The sequence below is a fragment of the Aegilops tauschii genome, chromosome 2, assembly GCF_002575655.3.
Source record: "Aegilops tauschii subsp. strangulata cultivar AL8/78 chromosome 2, Aet v6.0, whole genome shotgun sequence".
Classification (NCBI taxonomy): Eukaryota; Viridiplantae; Streptophyta; class Magnoliopsida; order Poales; family Poaceae; genus Aegilops; species Aegilops tauschii.
In genome coordinates this window covers 412,581,693-412,606,812 of record NC_053036.3, presented here as the reverse complement: position 1 = coordinate 412,606,812, position 25,120 = coordinate 412,581,693, and positions in this window count along the sequence as shown.

Here is a 25,120-nt window from a genome sequence, read left to right as displayed (position 1 = left end):
ACGAAAAGCGGACTGAGCGAAGCCTACACTAGCCTTTTAAGAGGATTTAAGGTATGTGCTTTATAGTGTATTTTAGCTATATAAAAGAATGCCTATATATAGATAGTAGCCCCTGAGGCTCTGTTTGGTGTTCGAAAACAAAAACCGAACAGCGGATCTAATAACTCACGTAGCAGGCTAACATACATGTATGTTTGAATAAACAGGCTGCGAAGCGGGCGTCAGCTGCCCATGCCGCCGAAGCGTCTGAGCTAATGCGGAAGTTAGAAGAAAAACAAGGTATGTGATACCGAAAACACATCTGAAATGATGTCAGCCCTTATGTGTTATCTGAATGAGTTTTCGCAATTATGTTTGTAGCTGACACGTCTGAGGTCGAGGCCATCAAGAGTGCGTTCGCCGAGGCCAAGAAGGAGGCAGAGGAGGAGCGAGCCTCCCGCCTTAAACATGAATCGCGAGTGGAGGAAGTCCAGCAAGTGCTCAAGGATGCCATAGGCAAATGAGAGTCCTTAGTGCGCAAGAGTTCGGAGCAAAATTCCGAACTCGCTAAGGCACTCCAAAGTGCACAAGAAGCCCGGGAAGAAGCCCAAAGCGCTGTCCGGGAAATCCAAGAGGCAAAGCAAATTGCGGCGGGTAAGGCCTTTAACATACAGCGCAAATTTGTGAGGAAAAGATATATCTTTCTAACCCGGATTTGGAGTTCTCCAGGAGTGTTTGCGGACCTGCCCGGAGTGTTGCTGACGCCGCGGAGTTCTTCCGAGCCGAAGAGGGGAGCTCAGCGGAGAAGCTGTTCTGGTCGCAGTACCTTGCGCTAGAGCATCCAGTGCCCCTGAGCGATCAGCTGAAGCAATGGACCGAACTGCATAGGATGGCTGAATTGGCCATGAGGGATTTGATAATCTGTCTCTGGCCCGCCGAACCCATGCCCAATAGCTACTTCGGCCTCGTGAAGCGGTTGATCAGCGCCTGCCATCGGCTTGATGCTGTGAAGCGGTCGGTCTGCATTGAAGGTGCGCGGATGTCCTTCGCCCGAGTCAAGGTGCAGTGGGCGAAGATGGATGCCGCCAAGCTTGCAACCGAGGGATCTCCCGTTGGCAAAGAGAACCGCACGCCGGAGCCGTATTTCAATGATGTCCTGAAGGGATCCCGCATTGTGGAGGGCCAGTGTTCAAAGGATATCATTTTTGAATAAATGTATCTATGAATTACCAATCATGTATTATGAAACAAGGCTTTACGTATGATGTGTTGATTGTTTTATTTTAAAATGTATCCACTTGTGCGGCTGTTTATGTTATCTGAGAGTCGGCCAGTCGGCGGCTTCAGCCCCCACGTACATAGTACGGGGGTGTTCGGTATAGCACCTAAAACACACTTGACCCAACGTTTTGGTCCGAGAAGGAGGTGTTAGTGCGGCGAACCAGGCAATCGGACTATGTGGCTTTATTGCTCTCACTTAGCCATAGGAGTTTTACAATGGGAGTGCGGGCGCAACCCCTAATGTCGTTTGATTATCCGAACTTGGGCGCTGTGTGTGCCCAGCCGGGTGGAAGCCGGCATATCGTATAATGCGGAAAAAATCGCATGAGATTTATACTTAGTCATCGAATAGCTGACCGGCTGTCGCCGCATCATGACAGTCAGTTTTTGGCTTTCTCTACTGAGGTGTTTGTCCGGATGAACCAGAAGCACAATCGCAGTAGTTCTCCCTTTACTACCTTAGCCGATTAAGCGGAACCTAAGGTGGTAACCACAGGAGCCGGGCAACCCAACTACTGACAAAAGGTCGTATGTATCACCCCGAGTTGTGGTGTTTCTATTTTTACATGGCGGTAGGGCAGGTTGTTGTTCGGCTTGAATTGCCGCTTTATCCCGACCAAGTTGTGGTCGGCCTACCGCATTGTCCCGACCGCGCTGTGGTCGGTCGGCCGCGTTGCGCGAGTGAGGTATGAGCTCTGGTGCCTCCTCATCAAACTGGGGTAGCAGTTTGCGCTTCAGGTAACTCCTGGCTGGGAGCTTGAGGCCGTATTCTTCGGCAGCCAGGACATTAGTCCATCTGTCGTTGAGCAGATCTTGGTCACCTTGAAGCTGCTGCTGTTTCTTTTTGAGGCTCCTTGCAGTGGCTATTAGCCTGCGCTTGAAGCGCTCCTGCTCGAGAGGTTCCTCGGGCATGATGAAGTCCTCGTCGCCGAGGCTTACCTCACCTTTGAAGAGTGTAAGATAATTATCGTCCTCCGAATCGTCATGTATGGCATGTTCATCAGGGCTGGCTTGCCCATTTTCCCGATCCTCCTGTTCAGAGGTTCCCTCGACGGGGTCTTTATTATCTTCAGGTTCGTCCGGAGTACTATTTTCCCCGGTGTCAGTGTTGCTATCCTTTGAACGACGTGACTTGGAGCGGCGCCGAGGACACCGGCGCTTGGGTTGTGTCTCAGGAGGTTTATTCTCAACTTGATTTTCTTTGTCGTCGCCGTTAGTTGCTTTGGGTGTATCCACCATGTACACATCATACGAAGAATTGGCCATCCAGCGTCCAGTAAATGGCGGATTTTGGCCCTGCTCCTCATCGGCATCGTCGTCCATGCCGTCGATGTCTTCGGAGCCGTAGTCAAGCATGTCGGTTAGATCCCCGACAGTGGCTATGAATTGGGTAGGGGGTGGGAAGCAGAATTCCCCATCATCGGCCGCTAGTTCGCACCGGACATAGTTCGGCTGTGAGTCTCCCGCCAGGGACAGGCTCTTTAATGAGTTTAGCACATCGCCCAAGGGCAAGTGCTGGAAGATGTTTGCGGCGCGGAACTCGAAGATCGATAAACGATCAAGTTCGGCATCCGCGGACGCATATGGTTCGGAACTTATACCCAGAGAAGAGTCCGGAGTTCCGGTGGCACAAATATTGTGTGAGGTTAAGTCCATGTGCGGCTCCAGCGCCGGGGAATCTATGGCCTCCGTGGTGGGGTTGAGCCTCCAATCCTCGGATGCCACAGTATGCTCCGGATCTAAGGCCAGAGCGGTTACAGGAGCTATCTCCTGGATGCGGTCTGACGACATATTTAGGTCATGTTCGTCAAGTTGACCAGGAGCGGTCGCCGCGGTCTTGAATCCAACGAAGCTCAAATCTCCACGGATGTCCGCGACGTAGTTCAAACTCCCAAATCTGACCTGATGGCCAGGGGTGTGGCTATCGATCTGCTCCAGGTGGCCAAACGAGTTGGCCCGCAGCGCGAAGCCGCCGAACATGAAGATCTGTCCGGGGAGGAAGGTTTCTCCTTGGACAGCGTCATTGTTGACGATTGAAGGGGCCATCGAACCTTTTGAGGATGACACAGTGGAACTCTTAATGAAAGCACCAATGTCGGTGTCAAAACCGGCGGATCTCGGGTAGGGGGTCCCGAACTGTGCGTCTAAGGTCGATGGTAATAGGAGACAGGGGACACGATGTTTACCCAGGTTCGGGCCCTCTCTATGGAGGTAATACCCTACTTCCTGCTCGATTGATCTTGATGAATATGAGTATTACAAGAGTTGATCTACCACGAGATCGTAATGGCTAAACCCTAGAAGTCTAGCCTGTATGACTATGATAATGAGTATCTCCCTCCGGACTAAGTCCTCCGGTTTATATAGACATCGGGAGGATCTAGGGTTACACAAGGTCGGTTACAAAGGAAAGGAATCTACATATTTGGTCGTCAAGCTTGCCTTCCACGCCAAGGAGAGTCCCATCCAGACACGGGTGCAGTCTTCGGTCTTCGTATCTTCACAGCCCATCGGTCCGGCCCATGGCTAACAGGTCGGACGTCCGAGGACCCCTTAGTCCAGGACTCCCTCACCTACTTCTATGACAAAAAATCATGACAAATAATGGGCTTTTCATCCTGGGCAGGACAAAGACGCAGCTGCATGACATTATTTGGTCCGTCCATGACGGAATAAACCGTGGTAGAAGCGAGGGCGAGGAAAATTTCGGGGAGTTCCCGGTTACGATGTGTGGTTGGGGGCGAGCGATCCGCGTTTCTCTCGTACACGTACACTCGTGGGTGCGAGGTGTTGGGCTCTAACTGAACCCAAGCGAGGCGTTCGCCTACTAAACCCGAGCGATCGCACTGCAGGCTACGCGTTATTGAACCCGAGCGATCGATCGATTTGGTAGTTAACTGAACCTGGTCGAGCAATTCCTTCGCTACAGCTGCTAACTAAAGCCGATCGAACATGTTGCCTCTTGATGAACAGTGAGCATTGTTGGGGGTTGGATGAATAGTTCCCGGTGGGGGTTGGATGAACATGACCCCGTGGTAGTAGAGGCCATTGCCGCTTCATGAACAAGACCCGATCGAGCCGGTTGGGGGTGGATGAACAGGACCCCATGGAGGGCTGGACGAACAGGACCCCATGGAGGGCTTGTTGAACAGTAGCCGGTGGAGGGCTGGATGAATAGCAGCCTGTGGAGGGCTGGTTGAACAGGACCCCGTGGAGAGGCTGGTTGAACAGTAGCCGGTGGAGAAGTGGTGGAGGCTGGATGAACAGGAGCCCGTGGATGAACAATAGCTGGTGGAGGCAGAAGGGAGACGCCGTGGATGAACAGTCGCGGGTGGAGGCTGGAGGAGGTCGATGGTGAATGAACAGTAGCCCGTGGAGGCTGGAGCGAGGTAGTAGACGGTGGATGAACAATAGTCCGTAGAGTCCTGTTTTGCGGTACGCCACACCGCTCCCGATGAATAGGACCACCGTTTCGACCGTAGGAGGTCGAAGAGAAGTCCGTTTCCTCCGTTTTACGGTATGCCACACCCCTCCCGATCAACAGGACCCTGTTTCGATCTTAGGAGGTCGAAGAGAAGTCTGTTTCCTCTGTTTTGCGGTACGCCACACCCCTCCGGGTGAACAGGATCCTATTTTGACCGTAGGCGATCGAACACAAGGTCGTTTCCTCCGTTCTGCTGTACGCCAGGCCTCATTTCGGCTATTCTGTCCAAGCCGGTTGGCTACCGATGAACACGACACATTCCGTTGCCACCCGATGAACACGACGATGCAGTTTCTCCGTTCCGACCCAGCCGGTTGGCTACCGATGAACAGGACGCCGTTGCTACCATCCATTGCCTCTCCATGTACACGAGCCCTCACCGTACGTATGCGCGAGTACGCGTTCGAGACCCCGCCCATATGTATGTACGTGGCGGTATTTTTTGGCATCTGGCTGTACGTACGTGTACACGGTTTTGACTGGACCGCCTGAACTGCTACGTCGGGGGTTCTACTACTACACGTGCCACTGCTTGCTTGGACACGGTTCATCGTTGAAGAGAGACCGATCGACCAGTATGTACGTACACATTCGTGACCAGAATGACAACGCTACGTACGCTTCGACCAGGTCAGTCCTGGCTGTCAGGGAGGATAAGGAGGCACTTCCTTGCATGCAAAGTTATTGAAGGTGGGTCCGACCTGTCAGGGGGAGGATTTGTTTTTTCGCGCCTAATATGGAGGCACTTCCATGTGTGCGAAGTTATTGATGGTGGGTCCGAGCTGTCAGGCGGAGGATTCATTTTTTTCGCGCCTAATATGGAGGAACTTCCTTGCGTGCGAAGATGTAGTTGGTAGGTCCCAGCTGTCAGGGGGAAACATTTTTTCGCAAAATACAGAGTCCCTTCCGATGGGTCCCCGCTGTCAGGTGGAGGAATAATTATTTTATGCGTAATAAGGTTGCACTTCCTTGCTGTGGCCGTGGACCCAGCTATCAGCCTCTCCATGTTCAGTCCTCTTCCGATGGAAGTCGTTCCTTGACCACGTTGACCATGCTGCGCCGAGAGCACCAAGGCGGTGGACGACGGCGAGGCCTGGAAGGGGACGACACGGAGCCGAGGAAGGTGCGACAGTGGATGCCCACGCGAAGAGGAGTACGAGGGTTGACTGGTTCGACTGCGGTGTGAGGCTGTCGTCGCCGCAGAATAACACAGGTTGTGGGTGAGTAGACAGTAGAGGGATGGCCTGGCCAGCAGTGGGAGTAGGATGGGGCAGTGAGGCCTACGTGGCAGTACAGCCGGCCACTGGAGGTGGGAGCAGTCGGTCTCGCTGGCGCTGGTTTGGGCGGCTGGTGCAAGAAGAGCGGCGATTGAAGAAGCAGCAGGACCGTTCGATTAAAATCCAATGGTCACTGCTGCTAGAATCGTTTGTTGACTAAGTTGACAAAGCCCTACGTACGCGTCAACTTAGTAGGCCCACAGGCCAGCCTCCGAACCGGTGCGCCCCATATGTCTGTGGGAGGAATCATTTTTTCGCGTAATAAGGAGGCAGTTGATTGTGTGCGGCCATGGACCATGGGGGTCCCTACTGTCAGCCTCTCCACGTACATCCTATTCAGATGGCTGTCGTTTGTTCAATGTTGAGCACGCTGCGCCTAGAGCACCAATGTGGTGGATGACTGTGAAGCCTAGGAATGGAACGACCCGGAGCTGGAGAAGACACAACAGTGGATGCGCACGCCGAGGAGAGTATGACGGTTCACTGGTTTGGCTGCGGCGTGAGGCCGCCGTTACCAGAGAATAACAGGAGGTGCGGGTAGGTAGAGGGATGGCCAGGCCAGCGGAGGGAGTAGGGTGGGCCGGTGAAGCCTGCGTGGCATCACAGCCGGCCACAAGAGGGGGGAGCAGGCAGTCCCGCCGGCGTTGGTTTAGGCGGCTATAGCAGGAAGGTCAGAGATTGAAGAAGCACATCGCCGTTGGATGGACATCCAATAGTCACTGCTGCTAGAATCGTGTGTTGACTAACAAAGCCTCGTGTAAACAAGTCAGCCTCGAAAGCTATGGCGTGTACAACCAATTTGCTATTATTTTTATAATTTTTACTCATTTGCTAATTCATATGGAATTTATAAAAGCCCATTTTCCATTTTTAGAATTGCTGCCCATTTTTTGGTCAGTGCTAGGGTTAAAAAATTGAACTAAAATGTGCGAAATTTTAAAAATTCACATATTTTTGCTGGGGAACAAAATATTCTTAATCCAAAAATTAGTAGCGATACAAAAAATAAATTTAAAAATAAATTAGTACTATGTCATGTTAAAAATCCAACGAAATATAAAATATTAGTGAAGAACAAAACCAAAAAACTAAACTAATTGCCCATTTGCTATATTTTTTTTGGAATTTACAACCCCTTTCATATTACTTTTAAGATATACTGACCATACTCTTTGGCCAGGCCGAAATGTATCCCTCCTCGTCTTGAAATATTTGCAGCCTAGTAAGTCGGAGAAAACAAATAGGCCTAGCTTGGGTATTCTTCAAAAAGAAATAGTGGGCTACCTATTTTCCCAATGAACAAACTGCTGGGCTAGTCATGTTGTTAGACGGGCCACAGAGACCGCACAACCCAGTTTATAGCCTGCTCCTCTGAACAAATCCTCAAAAAAAGTTGTGCAATTCTGTCATTAATTGACTATACGTTGGCAATGATGTGGGTCCCAGATATCAGCAGGGTGGATTAGAGTAAAAAACGAGGGGTCCATCTGAGTAGCAAAAGAGGCACTTGCTTTTGTTCGGGAGTGGACCTGGTGGGTCCATACTGTCATACTCACAACTACAGTCCTCTCTTGATTCACTATATTGACACAGCCGGACGGCGGCGCCGCAACGAGCGCACCAAGGCGGAGGATAAAGTGGTGCCGCCAATGTGTTGGGTTGGGTTGGGCATTCTTATCGAAAAATAAAAATGGACCGGAACTATTTACGACGTTGACTACGATTTGCATGGCTCCGCTGGTTGCAGGAAGAAAATGGTGAGAGAAAGAAGACTGGTCCCTATCTTTGCCTAAGAATAATATCAACTGAATGTAACGACACTATCATAGGAAATAATATCCTCCTGTTAAAATTTAACTTTTCAAATCGTGAATTTAAATAACTGGTGCATGAGCATTTAGCTTTATTTATTTATTTATTTGCTTATTTATATTTATGGGACCATGAGCATGTACCTGGGCCAGATGCATGTGAGAGCCTCCCTTCCAGTTAATTATGGGCTCCTCTATTGGGCCTTCATTAGTGGGCTGCATGTTATCGACAAGTGGAAAATGTGTTCCGTACCAAAAATAGTATGCGCTACGTACGGTACGGGGCACTAAAGGATCGGACCATGCAACGACTTCCAAAACATTGTGTTTGTCGCTCGAACAACACATTTATTCAACCAACAGATGAAATATACTACTGATTGTACATTGAAAACAGCAGCAGCAGCAACCAGGGCTGGGGGTGCAACAGAAGTAGTAAGCAGGCCAGAAGAGTAAAGACGCAACTCTCTCTTCCACACCAAACATCAGCCATCATTACAAAAGGGCTACCAAAAAAGAACAAGTGTATGCATCAAACTAAATAAAGATCCTACTACACCAAGATTGGTACCGGGAAGTAGCCCAGATGATTAGCGATGATATCTCTAGACACCTTGAGCTGGGGCACGATTGCTTCGCCTGTTCGCCAAGCTGGGGAATTGTTTTCCCACTTCTTCATTTTGCTAATCTTGCATCACTGGAAGTACTTCCCGATAGTCGTGCTTCATCATATGTCTTTGCAATACAATAGTCATAGTTGGATTGTGGCGGAGGCAGTGGTGGTCACTTCAGGGCATCCAGAGTGCGCTTCGCTTTCACCGGATCTACCATTTCCTTTGGAGGTGGAGGTTTTCGTTCGAAATGGGCCCTCACTTTGGCAATAGAGATGTCCGCGTTTTCCTCGTCAGTCCTCTCATGTGGTAACTTTAGAAGATGCTTAAGGCTTGGACCAAATCTGTATTTCTTCCCGCCTCTTGTACTACTAGCCGCCGGAGCGGTGGCGTCTCTCTTCTGCCATTGCTGACGCGACGGAGTCTGCTGACACGCCAGAGGAGGAAGAGTGCCCTAACTCCCCAGAGGTGATGGAGGAGGAGGCGGAGTGCCCTCTCGTACCGGAGGAGGCAGAGGAGGAGGTGGAGTGCCCTGACTCACCGAAGGGGGAGTAGGAGGAGGCGGAGTGCCCTGACGTGTCGGAGAAGGCTGAGTCTGCTGAGGTGTACAATTTGGAAGCTTGATGTACTCCTTTCTCCATAGACAGGTACTCCTTAAAGCATTTTCCAAATGAATCTCCCCTTCACCTGAAGGGTAGTCAAGCTCCAGCTCCTCAAATCCATCCATTATTTCATCCACCTTCACAATAGCATAGCCATGTGGAATCGGATGGCAATGAAAAGTTCCCTCAGCTTGAGGAGGTACAATAGAGCCGACCACCGCTTTCAAGGTCAGGTTTTGGCATTTCGTCAATATAACACAATGTTCAGCCTCCGTGATACTATCCACGGGGTAGTGAGGAGCCGTGAAATCAGGCTAAACGAGCTCCGTGGAAGCCACGCTGCTTCTCCACTGAGATGGTGGGGTAGCCCCTCGGGTAGCATCGAAGCAAGGATCTTCGTACCACTGAGAAGGTTGGCTGGTAGCTCGCTGGCTCTCAAGTTCCTGTAGTTTTCCTAGCCTCTGCATTTCGGTTGACTCCTCTTTCCTCTTTCTCTCTCGGCTTCTATAACCACCGCTGTCAGGAAACCTATGCACCCACGAAACGGAGCCTGGTGTGCCTCGTGCTCGTCCAGGGTGCTCAGGATTCCCTAGGGCCTCTGTCAGCTCGTCCTTCTATCAGTCGGGAATGAACGTCCCTTCCTGCGCTGCCTTGATTGCTTTCTGAAGCTTCCGGATGGGTATTGCAAGTTGCTCATCCGTCCAAACGCACTCCCCTGTTTCTGGGTCCAAAGTTCCCCCAACCCCGAAGAACCAAGTCGTTGAACGATCTGGCCAGTGTAATGTCGCTGGTTGGACCCCTTTAGCAAGCAGGTCTTGCTCAGCTTTGTCCCACAACGGCCGGGCTTTGTAGTAGCCACCTCACCCCATGTGATGGTGATACTTCTTCTTTGAAACATCTTGCTTGTTTGTCAGTCACCTTTTCTTACCCTTCTCCGATTTCTTGTAGGCCACAAATGCGGGCCAGTGATCTCTTATCTTCTCATATCGTCTGATGAATTCTGGAGTCTCTTCTTTGTCGACAAACTTTGTGTTCAACTCTTTCTTCCAGTTCCTGAATAGTTCTTCCATCTTCTTAAGAGAAAACGCCTTGACCTTTCACTCTATAACTGGGTTATTCGGATCCTTCTCTGGCGGTAGGCTGAAATTTGTCATCAGCGAGATCCAAAGATCATCTTTGTGTCTATCCAGGACATAAGAAGCTTTAGGGTCCTTATTCTTATTCCATTGTTGGATGCTGATCGGGACGCTGCCCCTAACAACAACTCCACACTGGTGTACAAATGTGTCCTTGGTCCGCTTGGGTGCAATCGATTGGCCATCTTTCGCAACTTCTGTGATCGTGAACCTTTCATCCTGGCGCAACCTTTTCTTCAGGCCTCGTCCCCTTACGGAAGTTTGGCTTGATCCAGAGGGCTAAAAGAAGAAAGAAGCGTTAATATATGTGAATACCAAAACAATTAATGCATCTTGTCAGCACAGGCTTAATTAATATATATATATATACCTCAACGGACTTTGCAACAGTTAAGGCTCCCTCCTTCGTTTGGTCACTCGAGCCGTCATCATGATCTCCTTCCTCCGCCATTCAGTCACCGGAGCCGTCATGATCTCCTTCCTCCATTGTTGGATCACCGGAGCCGTCATCCTCTCCTTCCTGACCATCGGTGTCGTTGAGAAACGGTAAGGGATAACCTCCGGCAAAGATTATGTCGGCGTCCTGGGAACGGGGGTCCCCAGAGTTACCTGCCTGCGGCTCACGACGTGGCTCCACTAGCAGCCCTGTACGGCCCATCTTCACCAAAAAACACTCAAGACCCTCGCAAGGGGCCAAACCTCGCGACGCGGACGACGCAAGACCTCCTCGGGGGCGGCCTCACTAGGCTGGCTCGCGAGGGGCAGAGAGATCAAGACAAGGGGCACCTCGTGAGGTTCCTGTGATGCAAGCCATGAAGACTGGAGCCAGGCGGGTGCCAGCGTGCGCAGTGTCCTCGTTTCCTCTTTGGTGCTAAAGAGGCAAGCGCAGGCGAGGAGTCCCGATGCATCAGGCAAAGGTTTCCATATCGGTGCAATAGGACCAAGACCAGCGGGACGGCAGGATGGAGGTCACCGTGGATCCCAAGACGGCGTCACCACCAGAGCCTTTGGCAGGCGAAGACCACCTTTAGTCAGGATAACTTGTACTAGTTGTCTCCCTTCGAATTTGGCCGTTGTGGGATCCCTTCCCGCCTAACATTTGGGGAGAGAACCAGGGCCTCTATAAATAGGACTAGCCACCACAGTAGGAGGGGATCGGAGGATCATTCAGATCACCCTCAACCACACAAGCTCACCAAGCACAAGAGCACCTCTCCTCAGGAGGCTATTCTTCCCTTGTAACTGTTCATCCTCAGCCCAAGGGGCAATCGACCACACCACACTGGAGTAGGGTATTACACCACATTGGTGGCCCGAACCAGTATAAACTCTCGTGTCTCTTGTTCCTTGGCTTCGTCGAGCTAGGCCTTGCCATCGTTGCGAGGGTGCGCTAGGGAGAAAGAGATCTTCGTGCGCACCCCAGTGTTCGAACCTCAAGGGTTTGCCGGAACCCATAATCCGACATTTGGCGCACCAGGTAGGGGTGCGCCGAAGCTTTCCTTCCGCCGATCCGCGTCCCATCGCTTCGTCGCATCCATGGCGGATGCTCGTCGAGCCCGCGCTGAGCGCCGGGCCGCCCTTGCCGCCCGCGTCGCTCAGACAAATCCTATCGGTGGGCCTCCCCGTCGTTCCCCGTCGCCCGCCGCCAACGCCGCCACCGGCCCGGCGGGAAACAAGCAGAAAGCGTCCTCGCTGCCCCCCTCGGTGCGGCGGGACGGCTGCACCGCCACCCCATCACTGACTCTGGCCAGCTCGTCGTCCCATGCACGCGCACCTACAGATGCGCAGGACGTGCTGCTCACGGCACGCGAGCTCTTGCGCTACCACCCAGTCGACGACCTCTACGAGGACTGGCTGGACCGCATCTCCGAGCTCGTCAGCGCCGCAGGGGGCTCCCCCGCGCCATCCCTCTCGCTGCCTCGCCCTCCGCCAGCTGCGGGCGACGTGGCTCACGGAGTGCCTCCACCACCTCCGCACCATGACGGCGCTCTGGCGCCAAGGCGTGAGAAGAAGGAAGCTGCCAAGAAGTTCCCCGGCCGCAAGAGAATGCTCCCGTGCTCCCAGTGCCACCGCGACAAGACCGCGTGCCGCCGGCAGTGGCGGCGCGCGGGACTCAAGGGCAGGGCAGGTTCTACAAAAGCAAAGGGCCTCGGTGGCCACGGCAGGCTGCCGCGCCTTGACTCCTTAGCTGCGTAGTGTCGCCTGGCCAGGCAAGTTCAAGCCAGACCTGCCTCCTCGCTACGACGGCAACCCCGACCCCTCAGAGTTCTTGCGGCTCTACGAGCTGAGCATCGAGGCGGCCAACGGCGACGAAAAAGTCATGGCGAACTGGTTCCCCATGGCTCTCAAGGATGGTGCTCGCTCGTGGCTCCTGAACCTGCCCCCGGGCTCGATCTCCTCCTGGGGCGAGATACGTGACTGCTTCGTCGCCAACTTCCAGGGCACTCGCGACCGCCCTCCGGCCGCGTGTGACCTATGCCGCATCAAGCTACAGCCAGGAGAGACCCTACAGAAGTACATCCAGCGCTTAGACAGCGTTCGCCTCAAGATCCCCAAGGTAACGGATGAGGCCATCATTTCAGCGTTTTCTGATGGCGTCCGCGACGTCAAGATGAAGGAGGAGCTCGCCATCCACGAGGAGCTATGCACGACTTTGGAGCTGTTCAACCTGGCGACCAAGTGCGCAAGAGCTGAGGAAGGGCGCTTTTCCCTCGTCGAGCTCCCTGCTACCGACCCCGAGGAGAAGAAAGCCAAGGCCAAGGACGTGAAGCGCAAGGGAGTGGCCGTGCTCGCGGCGGAGCCAGATACGAAGCGCGGCCGGGACCATCCTGAGTCGTCCAAGCGCAGCCGACCGTTCTGCGCCTTCCACAACGTACACAGCTACAACACCAATGACTGTCAAGAGCTCAGGGCCATTCGAGATGGAAGCTTCGGTCGGCGCCCCGAGCGCAACGATCGGGGATATGGCCGAGGAGGAGGACGAGGCAAAGGACGCTGGGACGATCGCGGCCCCTGCTAGGAGTGGCGCGACCGGCCTAGCGAGGACCGCTGGCAGGACCAGCCTCGTGAGGGCGCCTGGTGGGGTCCGCCTCGCGAGGACCGTCCTCAGGGCAATGCTGGTCTTCCTCCTCTGCCGCCACCACCAAGAAGGAACGACGACCACCATCAGGACGAGGGGGCTGGGGGCTTCCAGGAACCACGTGCTATCGCCTGCATCATGGGCGGAGCTCAGGCCCCAGCATCTCAGTGTATCTTCAAGCAGTTTGCTCGCGAGGTGAACGAAACTCTTCCCAGGCTTGAGGCCACACGCCCGCTCAGGTTGTCCAAGTGCGCCATCACTTTCAGCTCGGCGGACCAGCTCAAGTGCGCGGCCACTGCTGGCGCCCTCCCAATGCTCTGCTCACCCGTCATCAGCAACGTACAAGTCACCAAGACCCTCATTGACGGCAGTGCAGGGCTTAACATCCTGTCCGTCGAGACATTCGACAGCCTTCAAGTGCCATACGATCAGCTTCAGCCCACCAAGCCCTTCTCAGGAGTGACTGACCGCTCCACCACCCCGATAGGGCAGGTCCGCCTCCCTGTCACCTTCGGACAGCGTGGCAACTACCGCACCGAGCTCATCGACTTTGATGTTGCTCACATCCGTCTGCCGCACAATGCCATCCTCGGGTATCCGGCCCAGGCCAAGTTCATGGCGGTAACTCACCACGTCTACAACGTCCTCAAGATGACAGGAAGCAACGGGATTATCACAGTCCCCTACGAAGAAAGAGATGCGGTGTGCTCCCTCGAGCGCGCCTTCCAAACCGCGGCAATCGAAGACCCCAACAACAATGGTGCGCAGTACCCTTCTGAGGCCATCCCCAAGAAGAAGAAGCAACTACTCCGCACAGGGCCTCAGGGTAGCGGCACCTCTAGCGGTGCCACATCAGGATCAGCGCCCGTGCCTGGGGCACCTCCCTCCCTCGCATAGAAGGCGCGCCCGGTGCCCTCCTCGGGCAAGGCTCGAGGGCTCTCTTCTGGAGGGCCTTAGACCTAGCCCACGTCACGAGGGAGGCGCTCGGGCACCACGTGCAGGCGTGCTTTGTGGCATGTTTCCCTCAGGAGGACACCGGGCCAGGAGTGCCCGGCACTCAGGAGTTCATCGCCAAGACCACTCAGGAGCTGCAGGATGCAAGGGCCATGCGCGGCGATCGCCGCCCACCTGGCACGGCTCCCCATCCAGGCGAGGATGGCGGGTTGCGCGTCTGCATCGACATCCCAGGGCTCAACAGGGCCGCATCTCAGGAGCTCTTCTGGCCTTCGCGCATGGGACGTTGTGAGGGCCCACCTTACAGTTATGTTCGCATGCCATTCGGACTGCCGAGCATGGCGGTGGCCTTCCAGCGCAACCTGTGGAGCGTCCTAGCGACCCAGGAGGCCAGGCATCACGCGGTCCTGGCGTAGATGGAGACGGTCCTCAAGGAACCACCTGGACCCCCAGAGCCTCCCGAGGCTCAGGGCCCCGATGGCTCATGAGGAGCAACCCCTTCGCCACACACCTTCAACTACCCCAACATCTCTTCGACAACGGAACCAGGTGATATTTTCCAAGTTTATTTAGCTGGGAGCGCCCCCCGGGCTGCATCATTCCCAGGCCGCGTGGGCCTGTTCTGCGGCATGTATCCTTTTACGACTTTAGCTTACTCTGCTGGGGGGCCCCCTCGGGCCGCATCATCCCCAGGCCGCTCGGGTCTGACCCAGTGGCATGTATCGTTCTTACAATTACCTAAGCTAGTTCGCTTTCCATGCATAATCTATCTATGGTTAGCACCTTCTTGATTGTCACCCACCACGGGAGCCGCGCGCCGATCGTCTTTCTTCAGGATCCTTCGCATTAGAGGGCTAGGCACGGCGTCTGTGCTCGGGTCCGTCCCTACAACGTCGATAAATCCAACAGTTGAGCTCTGTCTGGCGGGCCAGTCCCGTTCACGTCACCTCCTGGGGCCGTTGGTGCTTGCCTTCTGATGCGATAGCCTCAGGAGATTCATTCGGCACAGGTTGCCTAACCATCTCACAGGACCCCCGCAGCCAACAAGAACCAAGACCAAGCGCAACCCGCCTTGAGGTAGGGCCTCGTGAGTCCTGCGCTAGCTCACAAGTGCCCAGACACACCTCGTCTAGCCCTGTCGTGCAAGCCACTTGTCAGGGCAGGGCTGTACACGCCCCGGGGGCTCCACTTAGAGGGAGCCCTCACCCACGCACCAGTGGAAGCACCATGCTCCGCGCTGGCAGTCGACACGGCCGAGGAGTGGTTATGCCCGTGCAAGTGCGGAAGCGCTATGCTCCGCGCTGGTGATAAACAACTGAGGGCGGCCCCTTGGCCGTATCAACCTCAGGGAGCCCTTGAGCTCAGTGTCTGGCCTCATCGCAACACCTCCTCCCGGGAGAGTCGCGCGAGGGGGCTGGGCACGGGGGCTACGCCCGGGTCACGCCCAAGCATAGGCCACCCCGCCAGGTCCCTCAGGCCTGGTCGTCGCGCGCCTGAGGGAGTCCTGGACTAAGTGGTCCTTGGGCGTCCAGCCTGTTATCTGTTGGGCCGGACTGATGGGCTATGAAGACACGAAGACCGAAGACTATACCCGTGTCCGGATTGGACTCTATTTGGCGTGGAAGGCAAGCTAGGCGGCCGATTATGAAGATTCCCTCTTATGTAACCGACCTCATGTAACCCTAGATCTCTCCGGTGTCTACATAAACCGGAGAGAATAGTCCGGATAGGACAGATTCATTACCATATACTCATAGGCTAGACTTCTAGGGTTTAGCCATTATGATCTCGTGGTAGATCAACTCTTGTAATACTCATATTCATCAAGATCAATCAAGCAGGAAGTAGGGTATTACCTCCATAGAGAGGGCCCGAACCTGGGTAAACATCATGTCCCCCGTCTCCTGTTACCATCGATCCTAGACGCACAGTTCGGGACCCCCTACCCGAGATCCGCCGGTTTGGACACCGACATGGGTGCTTTCACTGAGAGTTCCTCTGTGCCGTCGCTAAGAGGGTTGATGGCTTGCCTTGTTGTCAAGGATAATATCATCTCCGGAGGAGCCCTGGCCCCAAGTCAGACCCTCCGTCTCGGCGGCTTCGTCATGACCGCCGTCTCGGCCCTTAAGCCGACGATGACCTCTCAAGTCATCAAAAATCACCTCTGCGTTGATCCTGAATACTCCGCCCGCATGGATCCTGTGGAGTTGTCATCGTTGAACAAACTCCTGGATCGCATGGCTGCCTTGGGGGTCACTACGGACTACAATCGGGTCGGGCTTAAACCCGGCCGGAGAGAAACTAAAACTCCACCGATCACCCATCAGATAGCGGTAGTCGAGGAGCGGAGCAAATCTTCCACTATATTGAAGACGAACTATGTTCGGATCACCGATCTTGAAGAGCCGGATACTTTCCGGCAGAAGGTCATGTCTCTTCCTCCGAACATAAAGTCAGATGACGAGCCTAAAAAATCAGTCGATATCCTGGAGCCCGAACTATCCGGCCCGGTAGACCTCCAAACTCCGGATCCAAAACCAGGTCGGGGTTCGGATTCAATTCTACCCACCCACCCGGACATAGATGCTCTCAGAGGCATCAAACAACAGCCTCAGAAAACGGTCCACCACTTCTGGGGCAGTTCCTCCTTGTCAAAAACAAGGTAAAAGGCTGGCGCGACGAAGACGCGATAGCAGCATTCTGCAACAAATGCGCGGACGAAGGTATCCTTAACGCCATCAATCGCCGCCGCATACTAAAGTTCGCTGACCTAGCAACCATTGTACAAAAGTACAGCGCGATGGAAAGCACCTGGAAACTCAGGCAGCTGGCTGGGAATCACCCCGGCACCCCTCACAGGCGAAAAGGGCGCACCCCGAGAGGAACAGTCAAAAAACATAAACCTATTGCGGTGCACGGCACCGTTCTGGAGGGATGGCTCAATGGCCCGTGCAAAATACACACGATGCCGGATACCAGGGCTACCCATAGCCTTAGAGCATGTTGGATACTCAAGCAGGTCCAAAAACTCGTTGGGTGCGTGGCAGCTTTAAGCCGCTTCATCTCCAGATTGGGAGAAAAGGCGCTGCCGCTCTATCGCCTTCTACGGCGCACCGACAACTTCGAGTGGACAGACGCGGCGACGGCCGGACTAGAAGAAATAAAAGCCCTTCTAGCGAGCAACCCAATCCTGGCCGCGCCAAACGTCGGCGAGCCAATGCTCTTATACATATCAGCAACACACCAGGTGGTGAGCGCCGTACTCGTCGTCGAACGAGAACAGGACGGACACAAATTCCCGCTCCAGAAGCCGGTATACTATGTATCCACCGTCCTCACACCATGCAAATCCCGGTACCCTCATTATCAAAAAATAGCATATGCAGTCTTCATGGCATCCCAAAAATTGCGGCACTACTTCCAGGAGTGCTCTATCCCGGTGGCCTCCGAAGTGCCCCTCGATGATATAATTAACAACCGGGATGCAACGGGCCGGATTGCCAAATGGGCCATTGAGCTCCTGCCATTCGACATCACGTACAAACCACGTAGAGCCATCAAATCCCAGGTACTGGCCGACTTTGTCGCCGAATGGACAGAAGCCGAACTCCCTAAATAGTACGACGTGTATTCCAACTGGGTGATGCATTTTGACGGCTCTAAGATGTTGCAAGGGCTAGGGGCGGGCGTCGTATTAACGTCCCCCATAGGAGACATCGTCCAGTACGTACTCCAAATACTATACACGGACTCCAACAACGCAGCCGAATACGAGGCCTTGCTACATGGCCTCCGGATGGCCGTATCAATGGGCATACAACGCCTGGAGGTGCGTGGGGATTCAAACCTCGCAATATCCCAAATCAATGGAGACTTTGATGCCAAAGATCCAAAGATGGCAGCTTACCGCAATGCCGTTTTGAAGATGTCGGCTCGGTTCGAGGGGCTCGAATTTCATCACATCGCCCGCGAAAGTAACCAGACGGCAGACGTCCTTGCTCGCATCGGCGCTAAGCGCGTCCCCGTACCACCTAACATCTTCCTCGAAAGGCTCTTTAAGCCATCCGTGGTATGGCAAGGGGGAGATAGCAACGACAGTCCCGTTCCGAACACAAACACAGATAACGAACACACCGATATCATCGGAGGCTCAACCACCGAAGTAACACCATCGGCCCACATACTCATGGAAGTAATTGCCCCGTGGACCGAACCATTCTTGGCCTATCTTAATAGGAAGGAGCTCCCAGAAGATCAAAACAAGGCTCGCCGCATAGTCCAGCGTTCGAAAGCCTATAAAGTTCACGAAGGAGAGCTCTAAAAGAAAAGCACTACCGGAGTCCTTCAAAGGTGTATCTCCGATGAGGAGGGGCGGCAACTTTTGGCAGAAATTCACGCCTGTCTCGGCAGACATCACGCCGCAGCCCGGGCACTTGTCAGCAAGGCCTTCCGTACAGGATTTTACTGGCCCACGGCCCGGGCAGACGCACAGGACCTCGTCCAATGCTGTGTCGAATGCCAACTCTTCGCCAACCAAAGACATATGCCCCCAACCGCTCTACAAACAATCACCATTACATGGCCCTTTGCGGTCTGGGGCTTGGACATGGTCGGACCCCTTAAAGGGGGAAGCCATAAGAAAAAATATCTGTTGGTCATGGTGGACAAATTCACCAAGTGGATAGAGGCTAGACCGGTTAAAACGTCCGAGTCCGGACCGGTGATTGCCTTTATATCCGATGTGGTACACCGTTACGGTGTACCGCACAGCATCATCACTGATAACGGTTCGAATTTCACAGCCGATGAGGTGAAAACCTGGTGTGCTAATCTGGGCATTAAGCTCGATTACGCCTTCGTCTACCACCCGCAAACAAACGGTCAAGTCGAGCGAGCCAATGGTCTTATTATGAGCGGCATCAAACCCAGACTAGTGCGTTATTTAAAAGAATCAGACAAACATCGGGTCGAGGAGCTCGACTCCGTACTCTGGGGGCTGTAGACCACGCCCAACCGTACTACCGGATACACACCTTTTTTCATGGTGTACGGCGCAGAGGCCGTGTTGCCCAGCGATATTATACACGACTCACCTCAAGTGCGTATGTACGAGGAGAAAGAGGCCGAGTTGGATCGGCAGGACAGCCTAGATGCCCTGGAGGAAGAGCGCGACGTCGCCAAAGCCCGTTCAGCATTTTATCAACAGCAGGCTGGAAGATATCAAAGCAGAGAGGTACGGGCCAAGACCTACAATGTTGGCGCACTCGTTCTATGCTTACCGGAGAAGAAAAAGGACAAGCTAAAGCCCAAATGGGAGGGTCCCTTCATCATTGATGAAGTTCTCACCGGAGGAGCATACCGTCTTCGTGACGCCTCAGACAATCGCCTCGAGCCGAACCCCTAGAACGCGGCCAGACTCCGAAGTTTCTATGCCTAGCGCCGAACTCTTTGTCAGTCTCCTTCTCCCCTATAGTTTCCATTACTCTTTCTCCCTTTTACACAATTATTTTTCGCTTTAAAGCACTCATTAGGCTTGACTGAACACTGCTGACGTACACATCTTTACATATGTACGCCCATTATACCTGGGGGCTTCTCTAACAGAAGCTTGTTAATATTATTTTCCGAGCATCAAGCTCATCACACATGCGCGTTCTCCCGCATGTCTTTTCTTCGCCCTTATATGCATCGATATGACTTAAGTTTTGGCCAAGCTGGGTTGCCTGGCTCCTGTGCTTACCCCTACGTTCCCGATTGTTCGGCTAGGTGGTAAAGGGAGCACCTCTGTGATTGTTACTGCCGGGTCATCCGGATGTGTACCTCAGACTGGGTGAAGCCGAAAGCTAGCGTTCTTAAGGGAATATTCGGTCGGTGGATGAAAAGTCTCTTTTGCACTCACTCTATTGTGAACCCCCAGACGTTATACATACTGTGATTTTCACATCACAATTCGGACATGTCTACTAATGCATGCACACCCAGGGAAAGGAAACCTTAACGGAACTATTCTCTCTGGAAGATGTTTCTTACGAATCAAATGTAATATAACATAACTAGCAGAATACAACTTGTCTGTTCAAGCAATTATGACCCCTACGCCTAGTTTTCCAGGCATGCCCCGGCCTATTCGGCCGTCAGGGTATCCGGAAACACTCCGTACCCTTGAGTCCGGAGGTTGAAGCGAAAAGGTCTGCCATGACAAATGATATACAATTCAACTAGAATTCCACATGGTGAGGAAAGTACATAGTCACTTGGACTCAAACACTTCCTCCTCTATACCATCCAACACGCGATCTAACTTACAATCCTGTTGGGAATATTTGGCGGCCACCTCTACTTCGTCATATACTAAACTAACGGGAATTTCTTCCCCATTCTGCCCTACCGGTCCGACACGCGCCATGTGATTAGGATCAAGCTTGGTATACCGAGTCTTCACCATGGCCCAAGCCTCTCGCGCACCCTCTCGGCAGGCTGATATCTTCCATAACCGGATACGCCGCCGCGCTCCTTTGAACCGCTCTACAAGCTCCTTCATACTTCCTGGAGGAGAGGCGGAGGGCCATAGAGCCTTGGCAACACTCCGCATCACCAGCCTCGCCTGTTCGTGCACCTGTGATAGCTTGAGCAACAGATCACTCGATGATCCGGACACCTCCTCTTCAGGACGGCCCGTCAATATACCTGCAAGCATGGCTATATCAGTTTCATTTCCCTCCGAACCACTAAAAATAAACAAATTCGGAAACATACTGAACATGCCGCCCCGCAGTTTCTTGTTCTCCTTTACGGAGTCGGATAGCTGGGCCCGCACATCCTTCAATTCTTCACCCAACTTAGTGTTGGAGTCCTACAGCTTGTTTTTCTCGTCCCTGACGCGGGTCAGCACACGCTCGTCTGCGGCGTGTTGCCTCTTCGCCTCTTTTTCTCCCTCTTGGGCGATCTTCAACTCCTTCTTCAATTGATCAGGTGACCCTATTATGCGATCAGTGGGAGTACTAAGCACAGTTGGTATACATTCACTATTCCTCACTAGAGGGGAACGTTACCAGTAGACAACTTCTTCAAATTTTCCAGTTCGGTGGTAGCAGCATTTAACTGCGCCCGACAGTGTTCCAGCTCTTGGGCTAGCAGGTCGTTCTTCTCTGTAAGAACCTGGCAATACAACGGTCCTTAAGTCAGTTGTACCAACTGCTTTCAGTCCGGGGGCTACTGGCATATGGTTATCTTATTCGGACAAAAAAAACTTACCGGCGCATCTGTTAAATACTGCTTCGTGGCTCTACTAAGCCCGTTTCGAGCAGTTCGGATATACGCATCGGCCGAGCTGAAGGCATTGAATGCCTCTTCCGAAAACTCAGGGTCTCGTAAAACAGCCCTGCGGTGCTGATGATTCATGGCGCTCTCTACTTCCGAGTTGGTGAAGGACATATTCTCCGAACCCTCGGCCGAAGGACAGTCCGGCACTATTCCTATGTTGGCTCCCGCTTTCCAATGGGGTCTAAATCCCAGGTGTGGGGAGTACGGCTGGCCGGACCCTCGGAGTTAGTCCGGTGAACCTTTTTCCTGGTGTGAAACAAGCATACAAGTTACAGTTGGATGTGACTGTTGAAGTATACCTTTAAATCCTGACCTCTTTGACGAGGGACCGGTCGTGACTTCACCGACCTTCCATTTAGAGGCCTTGCTAGGCGCCGGAGCCGCTCTCTTTGGAGCCGCTCTCTTTGGAGCCGCCCATGGAGTAGTGTGACTTGCCGAACGCCTCCCCTGTGGAGCACAAGACAGTGCGATGGGTAAAGAAGTGCGAGGAAGCTCTTTCAAGAGAGGTTTTTTCTCAACGACTTACGTGGGAAGCTGGAAGAAGACCAGGGTAATCAGCGATAATGGCCACTTCCGTGCCATCGTAGCTCGCCTAGTAAAACACCCCTTCCGCAAGTACCACCGATATATCCGGACCTTCTTCATACCCGGGATCCAACTCCCGGTTGTGGTCCTCAGGCTGTGGGGCGGGGCTGTAAAACCCCTCGGTGATTCTTTGTCAATGCTGTTATAAGCGGATTAGAAGCTTGTCAAAGGTAATCCGGGAAGCAAAACGAGTAAAGAAGAAGGATTTGGACTTACCCAGCTGGGAGGATTATACATAGAATATCCTTCTCTGCGATTGATTCGAAGAAATTCCTCTTCCTCCCCTTTGAACAGCTCGGCCAGTATTTTGGCCAGAGCAGCGGGGGTGCCCGGACCTTTTCGACCACAGCGGGAGGCGTCGTCCTCCCCGTTGTAGTGCCACATTGGGAGCCCTCTGTATTGAAGCGGCTGAACCCCTCGCATTATGGAGGTCACCATTACCTCGACCATTGTTAATCCGGACTGGGCGAGCGTCTTTATCTCACCCAAGAGCTGACGAACCTACGCACTGTCATCCTCCTCAAGGCTCCAGGGGCGCCAACTGTGGTGTTTCTTTAGCGAAACGCTTGCAAATTCAGGGAGACCCTTTCGAGCTGGGTCGGGAAGCGCAACGTCCTTGAGGTAGAACCAGTCAGAAAGCCATTCTTCAGATGCCCTCCTTGGTGTGCCAGACGGGTATTCGGTATCGGCGATGTGCCACACTTCGGCTCCGCCCACTTAAAATATTGACCCCTCATGGTTACGCGAGACAATGCAGAACAACTTTCTCCATAGTTCAAAATGGGCTTCAATACCCAGGAATAGCTCGCATAAAGCAACATAACCGGTGATGTGCAGGATGGAGGCGGGAGTGCAGTTGTGCAGCTGGAGGCCGTAATATTCCAAAAGCCCTCGGAGGAACGGATGCACGGGAAATCCGACGCCCCTCAGCAGATAGGGGACGAAGCACACTCGCTCCCTCCCGATGGGTTGGGGAAGTCCTCCGACTGAGTCACGCCATTGAAGGAGACCGACCCTGCTCAGACAGGGACCAAATCCGCGGGAGGAAGAAATCCCTGCGTTTGCAGCTTTGCTAGCTGACTATTAGTCACAGAACACTTCTCCCACTCGCTTCTCTTTGGGCTTGAGCGGGAGGAAGAACTGGGAATGCTAGCCATGTTGGAATGGCTTCTCCTAGCAGTTTCTGGGGATTTTCTCGGCACGGTATCACCTGGATCTAAGATCCAGTTCCATTAAATAGGCGTTCTGCCTTGTGTGGGCGGGATGTTATTTGCGAAAATACCCTGACTTTCCGCATTCGCTCGACACGTGGAAGATGAAGTTATTAGCGCACAGAAGCCGAGGAGAACAATATTGAGTCAACAGCCGAATATATTACTTGGAGAAGGGAACCCGCCATGCAATGCCGAAGACAATCCGAGCGCCGAATACCTCATCATTGAAGCCTGGTTCGGGGGCTCCTGACGGAGTCCTGTACTAAGGGGTCCTCAGGCGTCCGGCCTATTATCTGTTGGGCCGGACTAATGGGCTATGAAGACACGAAGACTGAAGACTATACCCGTGTCCGGATTGGACTCTACATGGCGTGGAAGGCAAGCTAGGCGGCCAATTATGAAGATTCCCTCTTATGTAACCGACCTCGTGTTACCCTAGATCTCTCCGGTGTCTATATAAACCGGAGAGAATAGTCCGGATAGGACAGATTCATTACCATATACTCATAGGCTAAACTTCTAGGGTTTAGCCATTACGATCTCGTGGTAGATCAACTCTTGTAATACTCATATTCATCAAGATCAATGAAGCAGGAAGAAGGGTATTACCTCCATAGAGAGGGCCCGAACCTGGGTAAACATCGTGTCCCCCGTCTCCTGTTACCATCGATCCTAGACGCATAGTTCGGGACCCCCTACCCGAGATCCGCCGGTTTTGACACCGACAGCGCCCTCCCGAGCGGAGCCTCGGCGAGGAAAAAGGTATGAAGGTTGTTTGAGCGTCAAGGGGGACTCCTGAGCATCGCGACTCAGGAGCCTAACTGGCCACGTAGCCCCTCACCCCTTGGTCTCGTCCTAGTGATCCGGACGACCCAACGGCGGCTGAGGTATGCGCGGGGTCGGGCCCTGTAGACGTAGAACACTAGACCAATTCCTGTGTTTCCTTTATGTAAGCTGTTTGCGCGTCAAGGGGGACTCCTGAGCATCGCAACTCAGGATCCTAACTGGCCACATAGCCCCTCACCCCTTGGTCTCGTCCTGGTGATCCAGACGACCCAACGGCGGCTGAGGTATGCGCGGGGTTGGGCCCTGCTGACGTAGAACGTAAAGAAAATGAGAAGGAAATCGCAAAATCTCAAGAAAATATTACAAGACATATTATTCTCCCAATACCAAACGCAAGTTTAAACGCCTCCACGAGGCATGGTGCATATTGTAGAAGCTAAACAGAAAGGGGCCCCAGCAAGTCATCTCGTCATCCCCGGATGCCGCCGTCGCCCACAAGGGATGCTTATTCCACAACAGCGTTGCCCTCACCTACACCGCCCAACAGAGTTACAGGATCAGCAGCACAACCAGTTGAGGGCGCGGGATCAAAGGCGCGGAACCTCTTCAGCAGGGCCTCCACCTGACCCTTCCCGGCCTCGGCAGCAGCTGTGCAGTGTTCGGCATCCACAGGCTCTAGCAGCTTGTCAAGGTGGGCGGTGGGATCGTGAAGATGGAGGTGGCTGAAGACGCGCGTCAACGCGGCTGAGGAAAGAATGCGGGCTTCTTCCTCTGCCAAGGGGCCGATGCCGCTCACGACTTCCTCAAGCGTCGCGACCAGATAAGGAAGCAGCTGGGTGGGGCCCTCGTCGTCGGTAGCCAGCGGCTCCTCCAAGCCCTTCTCGTAGAGTGACCGCATCGCCCTGCGAGACCTCTCTTCGAAGGACTTGAAGGCCACGCGGTCCTCAGCCGGGACCTGCGCCTTGGCTTCCAGCTCGGCCTTCTCTGCCTCCACCTTC